The sequence below is a fragment of the Musca domestica genome, unplaced genomic scaffold (assembly GCF_030504385.1).
Source record: "Musca domestica strain aabys unplaced genomic scaffold, Musca_domestica.polishedcontigs.V.1.1 48, whole genome shotgun sequence".
NCBI classification, from domain to species: Eukaryota; Metazoa; Arthropoda; class Insecta; order Diptera; family Muscidae; genus Musca; species Musca domestica.
Genome location: NW_026712340.1, coordinates 965372 through 985383, shown reverse-complemented (window position 1 = coordinate 985383; position 20012 = coordinate 965372). Strand labels below are relative to the sequence as shown.

Sequence of the window (20012 nt, the reverse complement as noted above, 5' to 3'; positions counted from 1 at the left end):
ATAATTACCTGAAAATAAACAAGAAAAGGAGGTGAGTAAATTAAAAACATTGATTAAAAAATATTCAATACAAGTTGAAAATGATCAGTCGATTTTGCCTACAGATATATACCCTCAGCCAATGACCCATTAGTTAAATATATTTAGACTTCTGCTATGATTATTCAAATTGTTGACCCTCTATGGAATATTTTCCGAAGAAATGGGCGAATATTGTCTATTTCGTATGGACCTAAATAAATATGATATAAATATTGCGACGTGCCAGGTTTGGACTATATCGACTACTTCCTTCACTTTATATGAGATATGTGATAATTTTTAGCTGCAACCAATTTCAGATTTGCTGTCATTTCTAAGCCACTCGTCCGACAGATGTTAAAATTATTCTTGTGACAGCTCATTATATTCTTTACAAGCGTCCAAAAGCATTTTGGTGAGAATTTTCCAGAAGAAAAGTTATTCGTGATGGAATTCAAGCGTGATCAAGTGTGATTTCTTTATATTTGGCTGGAAAACCACAAGTGACTATCCTTGGAGCACTCCAGCATTTAAAAGTGAATAAATTATTTGTGTCTCGAACCATCGCTCGTTACCGTGATACTGATAGCGCAGCCCAACCTCAAGGAAGTGGACGGAGGAAAACAGCAACATCAGCAGAAATGGTTCGAAAAGTAAAAGAGGCTCGTGAGAGGAAAAATGGCTCGTGAGCTGAACATATCGCAATATTCTATTCGGCAAATATTGAAAAATGAGCTCGGGGTAGGGCCATTGAAATTCCAAAAAGTGCAAGAGCTTACACCGCAACAGAAAGAAAATAGACTCAAAAGAGGTAAAGAGTTGCTTCGCTTGGCCGAAAGTGGTGAACTGCTGAATTTGGTTTTCTCTCTCCGATGAGAAAACATTCGTTGTCCAGCAGTTTGTAAACAAACAGAATGATCGTGTTTATTTGCCAAAGAGGTCAGCTGAAAATGTGCACCTTTGGTTGGCCACCAGAAGTCAAGCGCCGGCCATGGTGATGATGTGGGTCGCCACAACAGTCGATGGTAGCTCTCCGTTCATATTAATCGACCGTGGCATCAGAATAAATGACGAATATTATCGCGAAAATATTCTGGAGGGTGTATTAAAGACTTGGGCACGCAAACATTTTGGCCGCAGACCTTGGACAGTCCAACAGGACTCAGCACCATCGCACTCAGCGCCACCCAAGAATGGTTACAAAATGACGTTTCTCTCTTCATTTCCAGCGCACAATTGGCTACCAAAATCACCGGATCCAATCCGGTGGACTATTGTGTCTGGATTATTTTAGAAAGTAAGGTTGGCACTAAAAATACCAAAGTGTCGATCACCTTTAGCAAGCGTTTCGCCGGAAATCGCCAAAATACCGCAGAGCAACATTTGGGCAGCGTGTGACGGTTTCATTGGCCGTTTGAAGGCCATAATTCGTGCCAAAGATGACCAATTCGAACAAATCTAAACTTATTCTAAAATTTCACATTTTTTGCTTTCATTCAAAAAATCTAAAAAAAATAAAAATTTAAAATTATGGCGTTTGACTTTGTTGCGGTTTTTTATTACACCCTGTAAATATTAAAATTTGGGTAGTTAGAGCATAATCGGATTATCATTTCTTTTTTTGTGCAGAAATTTTTTTTTTATTTGAAAATGTCGACATTTCCCGGGGGAGGAGCCAGAAGGAGTGCATCGATTTTGCCCATTTCCCAACTCGATATAAGTTTAACAAAAATAGTACGATGTACCAAGTTTAGACCACATCGGATACTCCCTTTGATAGTTATCATTCGCACCAGCCAGACACAAAGACGTACGGACGAATATCGCTAGATAGACTCCAAATATCCTGAAAGGGAGTTTGTCCAAAAAGACCTAGGGTCTAGAACCATTATTTCGATAAGGCACGTTTTGGCCATATCAAATGATATACGAGGTGGCGCAAAAGTAAACCTCCTATCAGAAAATGATATAATGTTTACGATTGGTCCCTAATACCTTAATGACAGCAAAAAAAAAAAAAAACGGAAGTTTACTTTTGCACCACCTTGTACAAGCATATGTACTTGACAGACATTCCGATGGTTTTATATCCTCAGCCTTATGGCTAGAGAGGGAATATGTCATTTGATACGGCCTAAACGTGCCTCATCGAAATAACGATTATAGACACTAGGTCTCTTTGGATCAAATCCGTATCGGTCCACTCCTTATGCTACCTCCCTCTCAAAGGGTCAAAATATTGAACATTCATGAAGCTCATAAAACGCGAAATTAACATCCGATTCCAATTAGGCTTGACACATCTCAATATACCCATCAATACAAGATCTCTTATAAAGAAGGTAGAAATCGCACCATTCCTTCGGGTACCTCCCACACAAAGAGCTGACATTTTGAAAAACCAAAACGAACGAAATAAGCATCCGGTTCTCTTCAAATTACTCACATCACTATTTTTATTAGCTCAAGGTCTGGTGTGAAGATGGAATAAATCGGTCCCCTCATCCTGGTACCTCCCTTACAGAGGGTCAACATTTTTATTATCCATGAAGCTCATAAAACGCGGAAATAACGTCCGATTCCATTCAGATTTGATTCCTCTCAATATTCTCGTCAACACAAGATCTGTTATAAAGTTGGTAGAGATCGCACCATTTCTTCTGGTACCAACCCCACATAGTGCTCAAGATTATGAAAAACAAAACGCTCAAAGAAAGCGAAGTAACCATCCATCCATCCATCTCCTTAAATATAGCATTTTCTGATAGGAGGATTACTTGTGCGCCACCTTTTATACCCTCTGTAGGAATTTGGCTGAGGGTATGAAAAAGAAGAGTTAAAAATACTGAAACTGATATATTGAGTTGTGCTAACTTTGATGAAACTAGGATTCTAGTTTCAAATGTAAACCCCATTTTCATTTAGAATAATCGATTTTTTTCATATTGCATTTTTTCTTTTTTGGACCGCTAAGGAGTAATTTGTTTTTCCGCATTACCGAATAAAGCATATTTCAGCTAATGTTACAGCAGGATTGAAGTATATTTACATTTTCCCCCATCAAATCTTTTTCAGCAAGTTTTGTCTTTAAGAAAAAAAAAAAAAAAAAAAATAATAATAATAATACTCTCACTACACCATCTACCCCCACCGCGCAAATATTAAAATTCCGCATCTTGGTTTTTTGCTTTTGCTCTTCCGCGAAGAATGAGTTTATTTTCTGTGTAAACATCATTGCCAACATTATGACACTTGAATATGTAAAATAGCTTCTGCTGCAACAGCCAACATCATACCAACCAACTGTCCTTCCAACAACCCACTACTGGTACTGCTCTGACATTACATCAACATTTCGCAAAGGAAACACAAAAAAAAAAAAAAAAAAAGAGAAAAGAGTAAACCAGTCGAAGTCAAGAAATAAAAAAAATACCAAGTGTCCTAATAAAGACATTTTGTTCTGTTAAGAACATAATATGCATACTTTTGTGTTGGAAAAGAATGGAGATGGGTTTGGAGAAGGAAGGAAGGGTGTGTGGGAGTAGTAGTGGCAGTTTTGAGAAGTAACTAACCAGCCAGCCAGTTAACCAACCAACCGAACAGATTGCCTGCTAATCCTAAAAGTATGCCATGTAGCGGTTGATTTCTTAAGACAGCGCATAAAAATATGCAAAGAAGTAGAGAACAAAAAATAAAATGCGAACATAAAAAAGCTTGGCATTTTCCTACATTACAATCGAAGTCAGTTTTCTCCCACACACACACACACAGAAAATCATATGCTTGTTGAAAAATATAATTTACATATTTTTCCCCATTGCTTTGCTTTACTTAATGCCATCATTGTCAATTCGATAGTCAATTTTGACGTTGTTGAAAGGAAAATAGAAAAAAATAAACAGAGTTTTGTCAAGCGGAAGGAATTGAATTATATGCCTATATATACAAATTAAAAAGTATCAGTCGTTTCTGTAGGGAAAGGCTTTAGTCGTGCGGGGCCGACCATGTGAAACCCTAAAACACAACAATAAATTAGAAGCTTCCTTATATCCAGATCCATTTTGAAGATTTCGCTTTTGAAATTACCAAATATTACCCTTAGCATTTTGACCAGGGACATTTGCTCAAAATGTACGCACTCCGGAACATTTTTTTCTTTTTGGCTCATTTGAACCCCTAAATAAAGCAAGAGGTCCCTCTGTATCTCTACATTTACATTCATATATACGATTTGCTTGTCTACGATATTTGTCTATATTCATCAACGAAATCAGCATAAAAAAGCCAGAAGTTTCCCTGTTGTATATTTTGGATTTCGCCCGTAAGTTATTTTCAACGTTTCGGTAGAATCGAAATGTTGGTATTTTTTACGCAAAAGTAGTGGTCCATTCTACCCGCTCTCCTAAACTCTGACTTCATTCGAAATTTTGCGTCCTTTGATTTCTATTTGTGATCTTTGTAGCGGCTGCAAAATCAGGAAAATTTGGTCCATTTCAACCCTAAATATATTGCGGACATCTTTGAAAACAATTGGCTTAGCCATTCTGAGCCTAACCCTACCCTTATGGCAATTTTTGTGAGGATTGCATCTTTTTATACGATTTTATTTTTAAATTTTATACTTTTATGCCAAGAGGGCATTCCGAATTGACCAAATTTGTGAAAATCGGTCCAGCCATTCTTGAGATATAAGCATTCTAGCTAACATCCTTTTCCTTTGTATATAGAGGATGAGATAAAAAAACAGCAAAACAGTCAAACGCCATAATTTTTACATTTTTTTTTTTAATTTTATCGAATGAAAGCAAGAAATGTCGGAAATAGCATCAACTTTTAGAATAAGTTTAGATTTGTTCAAAATGGTCACCTTTAGCACGAATTATGGCCTTCAAACGGCCAATGAAAGCGTCACACGCTGTGCCGAATGTTGCTCTGCAGTATTTCGGCCCATTCCCGGCGAAGCGCTTGCTTGAGGTGATCGACACTTTGGTATTTTTTAGTGCCAACCTTGCTTTCCAAAATACTTCAGACACAAATATCCAACGGATTGGTATCCGGAAATTTTGGTGGCCATTATGCGCTGGAAATGAAGCGAGGAACCTCATTTTGTAACCATTCTTGGGTGGCGCGTGCTGAGTCCCGTTGGAATTTCCAAGGTCTGTGGCCAAAATGTTTGCGTGTCCAAGGCTTTAATACACCCTCCAGAATATTTTCGCGATAATATTCTGCATTTATTCTGATGCCACGGTCGATTAACACGATCGGAGAGCGACCATCGGCTCCTATGGCGGACCACACCATCACCATGGCCGGTGCTTGAGTTCTGGTGACCAACCGAAGCTGCATATTTTCAGCTGACCTCTTTGGCAAGTACAAGAATGATCGTGTTCGTTCTGTTTGTTTACAAACTGGTGGTCAACGAATGTTTTCTCATCGGAGAGAGAAAACCAAATTCGGCAGTTCACCACTTTCGGCCAAGCGAAGCAACTCTTTAGCTCTTTTGAGTCTATTTTCTTTCTGTTGCTGTTGCGATGTAAGTTATTGCACTTTTTGGAATTTCAATGGCTTCGCTCCGAGCTCATTTTTCAATATTTGCCGAATGGAATATTGTGATATGTTCAGCTTACGAGCCATTTTTCGGCCACTGCGACGCGGGTTTCGATCAAGTCGCTTCTTTAAATTTCGTACCATTTTGCTGATGTTGCTGTTTTCTTCCGTCCACTTCCTTGACGTCGGGCTACGCTACCAGTATCACGGTAACGAACGATGATACGAGACACAAAAGATTTATTCACATGCTGGACAGCCACTTGTGGTTTTCCAGCCAAATATAAAGAAATCACACTATCACGTTGAATTCCATCAGGAATACAATTTTTTCCTGGAAAATTCTCACTGAAATGCTTTTGTACGCTTGTGAACAATATAATGAGCTGTCACTGGAATAATTTTAACAGCTATCGGACGAGTAACTTAGAAATGACAGCAGTCGGAAATTGGTTGCAGTTTTTTTCATCTCACCCTGTATATGGACAATTCTCTTTCAGAGGGTAAAGTACTTAGAAGAAAATCCATGTGTGGATTTTTAGACAATTGCATTGAAAAATGTAGCTAAAATCAGCAAAATACCGAATATAGGGAGGTACAGTTATATGGGGGCTATACGCTATCGTGGACCTATATAGATAAATCTTTTTCAGGGGGTAAAGTAGTCAGCAAGAACTCCTTGTGCTGAATTTCAGACAATTCCATTGGAAATGTGGTAAAAATCATTAAGATACCGAAAATTTGGTGGTAACGTTATAAGGGACCGATCTTCGAACTTGATCTGCCTGCAGACAATAGACAGATCAATGCCAAATTTTAGCTTCCTTCCTATCTTTATTCATTTTGACTCTAGCGTGATTACAACAGACGGAGAGATGGAGGGACGGACGGAAGGGCTAAATCGTCTTAGAATTTTACGCTGATTCTGGGGAGAATATCCCAGACAAAAAACAGGGGAACTGATGAGGATTGGTGGCTTTTTCCGAAATCTAGGTATTTCCTGCCTTACCCCCTGGTAAACATTACCATCGTTCCCCATTAATATATATATATATATATATATATATCTAATATATATATATATCTCCATTATATATATATATATATATATATATATATATATATATATATATATATATATATATATATATATATATATATATATATATATATATTGATCTTGAGAGATTTAATAAAAAAAAGGAAAAATCATAATTATTATCTCACGAATTTTGGCCTGGAAATATTTATGAAAAAATCGGCAAAAATTTTGTCAGAAGGTGCCTAAAAAATATTTTTCTATAAATACACGATTTTTAGTCGAGATTTCCTTAAAAAAATTAAAAAGTCCACGATTTTTTTCTGTTTTCGAAATCATTTTTGAAATCGTTAGAGGAATGAATTTTCTTCATCCAAATCATGAGGACCAGTAACATTGCTTAATGCTATCTTTCTCCAAGGGCCAGCAGAATTTTATTCACTCATTGATTATTCAAACAACTTATACTACTATTTTGAATTTGAAATCTTTCCTATCATATTCGACGGACCCATGGGCCCATTCCAATCGACGAGGCTTGTCCGCAGGCAACATTCTTTGCGTCAATTGAATTTTGTACGGGAACAAATGCAAATCAATGCGAATAATCCGTTGTAAAGTGGACCGAGTCATGCCCAACTGCTGAGAACGGCGTTTTTGGGATGTTCTTGGGGACCTCTCAAAACTGGCTCGTACGGTAGCGATATTTTCGGCCGATTGCCTTGGTCGACTTTTATATGGCCTCTTCGGATTAGAAAGAGCCTTACCAGTCGAACATTTTTCGTATAAACGCTTAATGGTGTTCTTAGAAGGCGCACTTCTCACATTTTTTAATGTTTTAAAAGCACGTTGAGTTTTCACAATTGACTTCTTCTGTTGAATGTAAATTTCAACTATCTCAGAGCGCTGGCGTGGCGTGTATTGGTTCATGGTAAAAATCTGCTTGGACTGACGCTTCAAACGCGGTATGTCATTAAGCGATGTGACATCTCTGTCAAAAGTTATGGCGTTGCCAGATGGGTCCGTCGAATATGGGCAACCCTGTATACTATTTTAATAACATGACCTTAACTTTCAAGTCCTTAAAATAAATCAAACCTAAAGTACTTTTTTCCATAAAAAAAATAATTTGCTCTCCGAAAATCATTTCCATCTCCTTTTAAGATATCCAAACAATGAAAATATTTTTTTGCCTTTCATTTTGGATTTCAAAACAATTTGAAATCTATCGAGCCATACGACGAATTCTATTGCCATGCAAAAATATATAAATAGATTTTCATTAGAATGAGTAAACGTTTATGCACTTCAGAAATAGTTTTGTTTAAAGTCGTTCAAGTGTTAAAATGCAAAAATGGGAAAATTTCGAGCAGAAGCATTTCTTCTGTTGAAGGCGAAGAAAAATTCCATGAAATGAACAATGCAATAGAAGAACAGAAGAAAAACTAAAAAATTTTCTGATAAACACACACACACATACACACAATGTGAGAAGCCTAAAAGTATGCCACATATTTGTGATATATATGTATAGAATAAATTTCTCTTGTTAGGCATTGTAGAGAGTAAACATTTTCCATATATGTGTGTATAGAATTGCATATATATTTTTGTATACCTTGTAGCAACACTTAACATGGTCTCTCAAAGAATAGCCAAATAGCCCCCAAAAAACCTTGAAATACAAATAAATCCATAGCTTGTTGTGCAAATTATGCTAAAACAACCATAAGACTAAAAGTATGCTATAAAATTTGTTTTTGTTTACCTTGAAAGGAAATAGTTTTACATAGCTATGGATATGTTATGTACCTTGAGAGATGTGATTATTTTCATTTACATAGATATTTGCTAATAGCTGTGAAAATATGTTTCAAAGACAATGGGCCGAGATGAAAACTAATTTCGAAAGAAATATAAGGATCTACTTCAAATTTGGTGCAAAAATATTTCTTTTGTTTTATATTAATTATAATTTTCCATTTAATTAAAGCTAGTAAGATGTAAAACATCCTGTCAGAGTGCGATGGAAAAGTATAATGTTGTTGCAAAATGGTCAGGCTTTGTCCCTTTATTGTTGTTTTTATAAAAAAAACTTTGGTTTATTAGTGGATGTTTACCAGGGGGTAAGGCAGGAATACCTTCTATTGAGCTTATGATCTCGTCACTTGGGTAAAAAATGTTTTTTGTTATAGAAGTTATTTTTAAAATAACTTCTGGGGAGAATATCCCAGACAAAAAACAAGGGAACTGATGAGGATTGGTGGCTCTTTCCGAAACCTAGGTATTCCCTGCCTTACCCCCTGGTAAACATTACCATCGTTCTCCACTAATAAACCAACGTTTTTTATAAAAACAACAAAAAAGGGATAAAGCCTGATCATTTTGCAACAACAAAATACTACGGTATCCCGAACAAACAAGCCAACACTGTTCTGGAAAAGTATAATTTTTATATTTTATATTCAACATTTTTACACAGCATACTTTTATGCAATCACCATAATTTTCAAATAAAAAGCCTGTAAGGAAAAAAAATTATCGGAGCTGAGTTCCACAAAATGGAAACGTACGACCTGAAATTTCTCCATTTGGGCTGATATTGGAAATTATTTGCACAATAATTCTAAAATCGGATTAAGGATATATAAAGGGTGAGATAGAAAAAAAAAAAAAAAAAACTGCAACAAAGTAAAACGCCATAATTTTTACATTTTTTTTTAAATTTTATTGAATGAAAGCAAAACATGTCGGATATAGCATCAAATTTAAGAATATGTTTAGATTTCTTCGAATTGGTCACCTTTGGCATGAATTATGTCCTTCAAACGGTCAATGGAACCGTCACACGCTGTCCGAATGTTGCTGTGCGGTATTTTGGCCCATTCCCGGCGAAGGGCTTGCTTGAGGTGATCGACACTATGGTATTTTCTAGTGTCAACCTTGCTTTCCAAAATACTCCAGACACAATTGTCCAACTGATTGGTATCCGGAGATTTTGGTGGCCATTGTGTGCTGGGAATGAAGCGAGAAACCTCATGTGCCAATGTTCAGTCATTTGGACTTATATTGGTCATTTGGTGGTCGGTTGAACATATATATAGGAGCTATATCCAAATCTTAGCCGATCTCGATAAAATTTGCCAAAGGACGAACCCTATTGATACCTGTTAACAAATATCATTGTTGTCGAATGCATATTACGAATCTGAGGGACTTAAACACCAAATCGGATGAGACATATATATGGGAGCTATAGCATATCTGAGCCTATTTTCTCCGAATTCGATGTACTTGCTTCTACACTGAATTCGGTTGGATGTGCCAAAATCCAGGCCATTTGGACTTATATTGGCCATATGGTGCACAATTAACCCGAAATCGGTTGAAGATAAATGAGGGACCCATATCCAAATCTGGACCGATCTTGATAAAATTTGGCAGAGGTATTTCCGGGCTGTATCTGATATCTGTTACCAAATATCCCTGTTGTCAAGTGTGTATTACGAATGCATATTACGAATATAAGGGACCTCAACACCAAATCGGATGAAACATATATATGGGAGCTATATCCGAACTGATTTTCAGCAAAACTGATGTACTTGCTTCTACACTAAATTCGGTTGGGTGTGCCAAAATTCAGGACTTTCGGATTGATATTGGCCATTTAGTGCACAATTAACCCGAAATCGGTTGAAGATATATATAGGGGAGCTTTAGCCAAATCTGAAACGATTATCACCAATTTCAATAGGGTTCGTCCTTGGGTCAAACGAATATTGTTTACAAAATTTCATCTCAATCGGATAATAAATGCGACCTGCATATTGTTCACAAGAATACATGGACGGACTGACATTCATTAATCAACTCAGAAAGTGATTCTATGAAGATCCTCAAAAGGAGAAGGAAGCGAGATAGACCCATGTCCATGTAAAATTATTCCAGTAACAGCTCATTATATTGTTAACAAGCGTACAAAAGTGGTTTGGTGAGAATTTTCCAGAAACAAAATTTATTCGTGATGGAATTCAAGCGTGATAGTGTGATTTCCTTATATTTGGCTGGAAAACCACAAGTGGCTATCATTAGAGCACTCCATTCAAATATGAATAAATCTTTTGTGTCTCGTACCATCGCTCGTTACCGTGATACTGGTAGCATAGCCCGATGTCAAGGAAGTGGACGGAAGAAAACAGCAACATCAGCAGAAATTGTTCGAAAAGTAAAGAAGCGACTTAATCGAAACCCGCGTCGCAGTGGCCGAAAAATGGCTCTTGAGCTGAACATATCGCAATATTCCATTCGGCAAAAAATAGAAAAATGAGCTCGGGGTAAAGCCATTGAAATTCAAAAAAGTGCAAGAACTTACACCACAACAGAAAGGAAATAGACTCAAAAGAGCTAAAGAGTTGCTTCGCTCGGCCAAAAGTGGTGAACTACCGAATTTGGGTTTCTCCGATGAGAAAACATTCTTCGTGCAGCAGTTTATAAACAAACAAAATGATCGTGTTTACTTGCCAGAGAGGTCAGCTGAAAATGTGTACCTTCGGTTGGCCACCAGACACCAGAACTCAAGAGCCGGCCATAGTGATGGTGTGGGTCGCCATAACATCCGATGGTCGCTCTCCGCTCGTATTAATCGACGGTGGCATCAGAATTAATGCCTAATATTATCGCGAAAATATTCTGGAGGGTGTATTAAAGCCTTGGGCACGCAAACATTTTGGCCGCAGACCGTTGACATTCCAACAGGACTCAGCGCCATCGCACTCAGCATGCGCCACCCAAGAATTGTTACGAAATGAGGTACTTCGCTTCATTTCCAACGCACAATGGCCACCAAAATCTCCGGATACAAATCCGTTGGATTATTGTGTCTGGAGTATTTTGGAAAGCAAGGTTGGCACTAAAAAATACCAAATTGTCGATTACCTCAAGCAAGCGTTTCGCCGGGAATGTACCAAAATACCGCAGAGCAACATTCGGGCAGCGTGTGACGGTTTCATTGGCCGTTTGAAGGCCAGAATTCGTGCCAAAGGTGACCAATTCGAACAAATCTAAACTTAATCTAAAATTTGATGCTATTTCCGACATTTTTTGCTTTCATTCAATAAAATTTAAAAAAAAATGTAAAAATTGTGGCTTTTGACTTTGTTGCAGTTTTTTTATCTCACTCTGTATAGTGCTGGAAAGCTGAAATTGGGTATTGGGGTCGCTGTTCAAATGTAGCCTGGTCATACGGAGGTGGGATGATGGAGATGCAGGTGGTTTTGGAAATGTGTACTTTTATTGTTCCAAAGATACTAAGTGGTACTAAGTTGGGTATTGGATGAAAGGAAAGAGCTGACTTTCTGAACTTTGATATTATGGTCATAGTTGGTGTCTTAGGTTGAGCTCTTATGGTTTTTTTTGCAATTGCGTACTATACTTTTTCGAAGAAAGCTGAATGTTACTAATTTTGGAACACTGTTGGCGTCTAGAAAGGAGAGGTGTACATTGTTTTGGATATACGTACTAAATTTGGTATTAGGTGAAGGGTTAGATCTGGTATGCTGAAATTGTATATTGAAGTCACTGATGGTTTCTAGGATTTATATATGGAGACGTTAAAATCATTTTGGACTGGAAAAAGTAGATGTGCGTCCAGTGTGCAATGGTTTTACAAATATTTTCCTCGGTAAACTTCAAAATGAAAGATTTGGATGAGTTGTTGGTGTGAAAGTTATGCATTTTCCTATTATTCCTTTCGAAAATGGAAAAAATTTGAATAAAAAAAATTAAAAATTCTTTAAAAAAATCCACGTTTATAGTCCTTTAAAAAAATCCACGTTTATAGTTCTTTAAAAAAATCCACGTTTATAGTCCTTTAAAAAAATCCACGTTTATAGTTCTTTAAAAAAATCCACGTTTATAGTCCTTTAAAAAAATCCACGTTTATAGTTCTTTAAAAAAATCCACGTTTATAGTCCTTTAAAAAAATCCACGTTTATAGTCCTTTAAAAAAATCCACGTTTATAGTCCTTTAAAAAAATTCACGTTTATAGTCCTTTAAAAAAATCCACGTTTATAGTCCTTTAAAAAAATCCACGTTTATAGTCCTTTAAAAAAATCCACGTTTATAGTCCTTTAAAAAAATCCACGTTTATAGTCTTTTAAAAAAATCCACGTTTATAGTCCTTTAAAAAAATCCACGTTTATAGTCCTTTAAAAATTCTTTAAAAAAATCCACGTTTATAGTCCTTTAAAAAAATCCACGTTTATAGTCTTTTAAAAAAATCCACGTTTATAGTCCTTTAAAAAAATCCACGTTTATAGTCCTTTAAAAATTCTTTAAAAAAATCCACGTTTATAGTCCTTTAAAAATTCTTTAAAAAAATCCACGTTTATAGTCCTTTAAAAATTCTTTAAAAAAATCCACGTTTATAGTCCTTTAAAAATTCTTTAAAAAAATCCACGTTTATAGTCCTTTAAAAATTCTTTAAAAAATCCACGTTTATAGTCCTTTAAAAATTCTTTAAAAAAATCCACGTTTATAGTCCTTTAAAAATTCTTTAAAAAAATCCACGTTTATAGTCCTTTAAAATTCTTTAAAAAAATCCACGTTTATAGTCCTTTAAAAATTCTTTAAAAAAATCCACGTTTATAGTCCTTTAAAAATTCTTTAAAAAAATCCACGTTTATAGTCCTTTAAAAATTCTTTAAAAAAATCCACGTTTATAGTCCTTTAAAAATTCTTTAAAAAAATCCACGTTTATAGTCCTTTAAAAATTCTTTAAAAAAATCCACGTTTATAGTCCTTTAAAAATTCTTTAAAAAATCCACGTTTATTGTCCTTTAAATATCCTTTAAAAATTCTTTAAAATAAATCCACGTTTATGGTCCTTTAAATATCCTTTAAAAATTCTTTAAAATAAATCCACGTTTATGGTCCTTTAAATATCCTTTAAAAATTCTTTAAAAAATCCACGTTTATAGTTCTTTAAAAATTCTTTAAAAAATCCACGTTTATAGTTCTTTAAAAATTCTTTAAAAAAATCCACGTTTATAGTCCTTTAAAAATTCTCTAAAAAATCCACGTTTATAGTCCAAATAGTCCTTTAAAAATTCTTTAAAAAAATCCACGTTTCTAGTCCTTTAAAATTGTTTAAAAAATCCACATTTTTAGTCCTTTGAATATCCTTTAAAAATTGTTTAAAAAATCCAAAGCAAATGAAAAGCAACTTGGTTTATTTCCAATAACAAAACCAATAACATTGGCATCTATGACAACCAAAGCCGATAAAATTCTAATTCGAAAATAAAACCGATAACATTGATTTTCATGACACCAAAGCATTTTTTCTTGTCGTTTTTAAAACGAATAGTGACAAAATTGGTTTCTATGACAGCCCTGTACATATAAAGTTTTGATTAAAAAATGTTGTCAAACTGAACAAATTGTGTATTTTGAGTACTAAAATGCCTTACACGAACTCTTGGAACGAATCTCTAAGTTTAAGGTGGACTTTTTGCTGACAAAGTAGTAGCACGTGCTTGCTATTAATAGAATAATAAATCAATACTAAATATCAATTTTTCGTTGCATACTTTATGGCTCGTTTGTATACGCAAACTCTAAAAAATATCTATTATTGCAAAGTGCTAAGTTGCCTAGTCGTTTAGCAGTTTTGTCAAAATCACTCATATCCCTCACACAGAGAGGGAAGGGAACTATGTATAACCGTACCTAACTCTTATTTTCATAGTTTTAAATTTCATTTCAGAAAAATATCAATCTAAATAAATGCACAATAAAAATATTATCTAATTTGAAGCACTTTTCATGGGAAAAAATCACTTTTCTATGCTTCACAAATGCTTTTCCCAAGAATCTCTACCAGCTTTCAATTTATTTGCAATGGATGCTGAATATTGAATTGCTTTTCAATTCACAACTATTAAAATGGAAAAAATAGATTGCCTAAATGTAGGCAGTATATATAAATTTGTTTTTATTGTATTTCAGGCAACTCAAGGGCATAGATGGCAGATGTGTTCTTCAGAGACAATACTCTTGCCATGAAACGATAAAAATATGTGTCTTGCATTTAATTGTTTTATTGAAATACATATGAATTGCATCAGCAAAATGCATGTGTGTGGATTTGTTAGGCCGGCATGGCAAAGTAGCCTTAAAGTATGCCGTGTTATTTTTTTGTGGTGGGAGGAAATTTGTGAAAAGGACACAGGCAATCAAAAATAATTTCTTCAATGCAATGTTCTGTGAAGGCCTTAAATAGAAGATTTTTAAAAATGTTTATACAAAAGGCCATTAGAAGATTAAGCATAGAAGACCTCAAAGAGGTCGGCTATCGATTATGAATATTTATAAAGTTTTCCGTCCTGAGAATACAGATATACTTCTTCTGAGTATAGAATAACTCAAAAAAGTTGTTTTTCAATAGAAGAACACTACGTTAAAGCCATCGAAAAGACCTTCTGTATGCCTCCAAAACGTTCAAAGGATCTTCTGTGTTCATATGTCTATCATCTATCCTGTGTTATGAATATTCCGAAAATACATGCCAAAAAAAAACCATCGAAAAGACCTTCTGTATGCCTCCAAAACGTTCAAAGGATCTTCTGTGTTCATATGTCTATCATCTATCCTGTGTTATGAATATTCCGAAAATACCTGAAATTCTCTATAAGCTCCAAAATCTGTGTATACAAATCTCCAAAATAGGACATAGAAGACATCCATATGTATGCAGAGAATAGTCAAAAAAATTTCTGGGTACAAGGACTTCAAAAAATCTTGTGACCTCCAAACTTTTTAAAGATTTTCTTTGTGTATGCATTTTTCTTTTTTCTGTGTAGAGAATTTATCGACAAGGTCCTTAGCATAGGAAGACCACCAATGGGTCCCCGGCTTATAAAAAAAATGTATTCCTTTAATAGACGTCAGTTAAAGTGTCCTCTTTCCATGGACACAAACCTACAAAAGTTCTTCTTTCTATAGATGACTTGTAATAGGCTTTCCTTCTACAGAAAATAATCTAGTCCTTCCGATTGAAAAATGCTGTGAAAATGTGTTCTTTCCAAGGAAGATCAGTATATATAAAGAAAAACTAATAACCATATGTTGTTTTTATAAAAACAACAATAATGGGATTAAGCCTAACTTTTTTGCAACAACAAAATACTACGGTATCCCGAACAAACATGGCAATACTGATCTGAAAAAAACTTTAAAAATTCTTCTGTCTGTGAAAGACTTAGTGGCTAGGGTCTGAATAAGGTCTAAGGTCTGTTAATGGTCTTCTGTTGATAGAATATCTTAAATATCAGACAGAAGGTCTGTGACAGGTAACAGATACCACCTGCTACGTTTCGAAATGCTAAAAATAAATAAAATTGAGCGAATTTCTTAATATTTTTGACCTCTCAATATTTTTACTGATTTTAAAAGCAGGGCGAAGGGGTCTCGTACCTCTACCAAAAATGGTAAACAATAACTGACTGATCTAGAATCAAAGCCCAGACGAAACGACTACAGCTAGAATATTGAAATTTTGCACGAGGGCCAGTCTTCGTATGTAGTCGTGTGATAAGACTGGAATTTTGGAAATTCGTAAAAAAGGTTACGAAAAGTACTAAAATGTATTAAAAATTGAATATTTTTTTTCCAACTGGAACGAGCTAGAATTCTGAAATTTAAAATGAAATTCACTGATGGACTGCAGCAAAGATGTACCAAAGGGTTTTTGGATTTTCGAACTTTAAGGTTACGAAAAGTTCTCAAATGGTACTAAATTTCTAAAATGGTACCATTCGGAATTATGTGATCGGATAGAAAAAAAAACTTGAAATTTGGTATGAGAATCTAGGTTGGAAAGTAAGTTCGATATATGAAGGTAAAGGTTTTGGAAAGGTGTACTAAGTGTGGGAATTGTACTAAATGGTACTAAATTTGGAACAGTTCGGTTTAGGGTGAACGGATGAAGCTGGAGTTTTAAAATTTGGTAATTGGATTCCTGTGGTGGTAGGTTTGCGATAAAGACGTGGTTTTGGAAATTTGTACTACAAGCGCATGAAAAGTACTAAACATTATTATATTTGGTACAATTTTAGTACAATAGTACTTTAAATCTGAAATTTGATATTAGGGGCGCTGTTCAAGTGTAGCCAAGACCTATGGTGTTGGTAATGGGAAATTTGTACTATAACTGTATGAAAAGTACTGAATGGTACTATATTTAGTATTGGGCGAAAAAAGAAAGCTACAAAAATCTGAAATTTTATATTTAGAGTACTGATGGTCTGGTTGGAAATGCGTCCTATATTTGTGAGAAAAGTACTAAATGGTACTAAATTTGGAATCTTTAAATTTGATATTGAGGTTGGTATCTGAAATGAAGATATGTAGGTGGTTTCGGAAATGTGTACTATATTTGTACGAAACCTACTAAATTGTACTAAATTTGGTGTTGGATGAAGGAATAAAACTGAAATCCTAAAATTTGATATTTAGGTGTCTGCTAGTATCTGGGATGAGGTATGGTGGTGGTTTTGGAAATATGTACTATAATTGTACGAAAAGTACTAAATGGTACCAAATTTGGTATTGGGTGAAGGAATGCTAAAATTTGATATTTTAGTATTTGGGGTTGAGATATGGAGGTGGTTTTGGAAATATGTACTATAGTTGTAAGAAAAGTACTGAATGGTGCTATATTTGGACTGTGCTGAAGGAATAGAGATGACATTCTGAAATTTGATATTTAGGTCTATGTTGGTATTTGGAATTTAGACATGCAGTTGATTTTGGAAATGTGTACAACAATTGTACGAAAAGTACAAAATGTTACGAAATTAATTATTGTGTAAAGGGATAGGGCTTGTATCCTCAAATATGCTATTGAGGTCTCTGTTAGTATCTGGAATTGAGATATGGAGGTGTTTTTGGGAATTTGCACTATAATTGTACGAAAAGTCCTAATTAGTACTAAATTTGATATTCGGTGAAGGAATAGAGCTGAAATCGTGAAATTTGATATAGGTGTCACTGTTGGTATCTGTGCTTAAGATATGGAGGTGGTTTTAAAAATGTGTGCTATAGTTTCTCGAAAAGTACTAAGTAGTACTAAAATTGGTACTGGCAGAAAACCTGAAATTTTATACTAAGGTCTCTGTTGCTATTTGGAATTGAGATCTGGAGATGATTTTGAAATTGTGTGGTATAATTTTTCGAAAAGTACTGGATAGTACTAATTTTGAAAAACTGTTGGCGTCTAGGAAGGAGAGATGTAGATTGTTTTGGTTATGCGTACTAAATGTTGTATTGGGTGAAGGGTTAGATCTGGTATCCTGAAATTTGATATTGAGGTCACTTTTGGTTTCTAGGGTTTACATATGGAGACGTTGAAATATTTTTGGACAGAAAAATCAATCAAGAAGTATGCGAGAATTGTATTCAGATTTAAAACGTATATAGTAAAGAGACAAAAACATAAATACATAATCTCCACTTTTAATAAATAAATTTAGAATGCAATTTTCTTAAAAAGTAGTTTGCCTACGTATTTAGTTTATTTTGAGACTTATAGTGAAATTTGGTGTAGAATATTTCCTCTTTTGACACTTTCTTCCAAAAACCAAGTTTTATGTTACTTTTATGTATCAAATTAAGGAACGATTCAGAAAAATATCCATCCGAAATTGGGAAATATTTTCGCTTTTTGATGCATATATTTTCTGATATATAAGGGAATTAGAGATTTCTTTTATTTGGTGACTTATGGTGAAATTTGATATAGAATATTTTTGTCTTTGATGCCATCCTTCGAAAATGAGATATTGTGGGCGAATTTTGCACAAACGCATATACACTGGTGGCCAAAACTAAAGCAACTGAAATTACAAGGAGAATGAATGCCCTGTAACTTTTTTAAAAATTAAGGAAATGAGAAAGTTTTTCTTGTTTTAAATTAGGTACTTTATTCACTTTTTAAAAACCTAAAACATAAAACCAAAATTTATTTTTATATAAAAAATAATGTTTGGAAAAGTCAATTAACTCGATTTTGGTTTGGACAAAACAAAAGCAACTCTGTTGTACATTCATTTGACCGCTGCAATTTCAGTTGTTTTTACTGTGATATTTATCACTTTTTGCTTCCTTCGATAATTTCGCTTGTCATAAATCCTTTTTGAGAAGTTTTTTTTACAACAGTATGTGTTTTTCTTTTCGTTTTTTAAGTACTGCCCAAAATTTTTAAAAATGGCTAAAAGCAAATACAGTGCCTTAATAAAACAGCAAATTATTAGTCAAAATCAGTCAATCATCAAAACAACATATCACAGAAAATGATTTCCGAGAAATATTTCATAAATATTTGTGTGATTTCATAATTATTTCTGTATACTAAGTCGGTTTTTTGAAACTGGATCAGTAGTAACAGTCTATAACGGATGAAGGCCGTGAAAAAAGTCAGCCCGTACTGATCCACAAATTGTGAGAGAAATAAAAAAAAAACAACCATTTAAGAGTTCAACTGGATTGGAGAGAGAGCAATCATTGGATATAAGCTCGAGATCAGTGCGTAGACGAGTAGTGGCAGCTGGTCTGCAAATCAAAAAGGCTTTCGGAAGCGATAATATTAAGTGGAATTAAGCTCAATGGAAAAAACATTATTTCTGGGATGAGTCTACGTTTAAAATTAAAGGCTCAGACGTGAAAAATTTTACGGTGAGAACATCAAAAAATGAAGGACTCAAGCCGCAGTGTTGCAAAGGTACAGTGAAGCATGAGGGAGGGTCAAAAATGGCGTGGCGCTGTTTTTTTTTTTCTATGGACTTGGGCCTATCCATAAAATAAAGGAAGTTGTGGATCGGTTTGTATTCGGCTGATTTGGATGTTTCAGCATGACAATGATCCCAAACTTGTATCAAAACTTGTCAAATATTGGTTGCGGGAGTCAAAAATTCATGTTTTGTTATGGCCGGCACAATCACCTGACCTAAACTCCTTAGAAAACCTTTGGAGTATCGTAGATAGGAAGATCAAGAGAGATTCGGAAATAAATAAGCACAACATTTTCTATAGAATTCGGAGTGCCTGGGAAAGCACACCCAAGGATCAAATTGAGCGTGTTATAGATTCAATGCCTCGTAGGTGTGCAGCTGCTATCAAAAATAATGGTAATGCTATCGACTACTACCCAAATTAATTAATTATTTTAAAATAAAAAATCAAAATTTGCTTTAGTTTTGGCCAAGCAAAAATTGGGTCATTTTAGTTTTCCACATATTATTTTTCGTTCAAAATTATTTTTGTATTTTTATTTTTAGTTTTTTAACAGTTAATTAAACCCCTTATTTGAAACTGGACAAATGATTTCGATTTGTTTATTTTTGT

The 20012-nt window shown here is 34.7% G+C and overlaps 1 protein-coding gene across 3 annotated transcripts in view; it reads right to left on the bottom strand.

Moving 5' to 3' along the window:
* The window catches only part of LOC101890137 (pneumococcal serine-rich repeat protein), a 479414-nt gene that overhangs the window by 107101 nt on the left and 352301 nt on the right, over positions 1–20012 (bottom strand). The window lies entirely within an intron of this gene.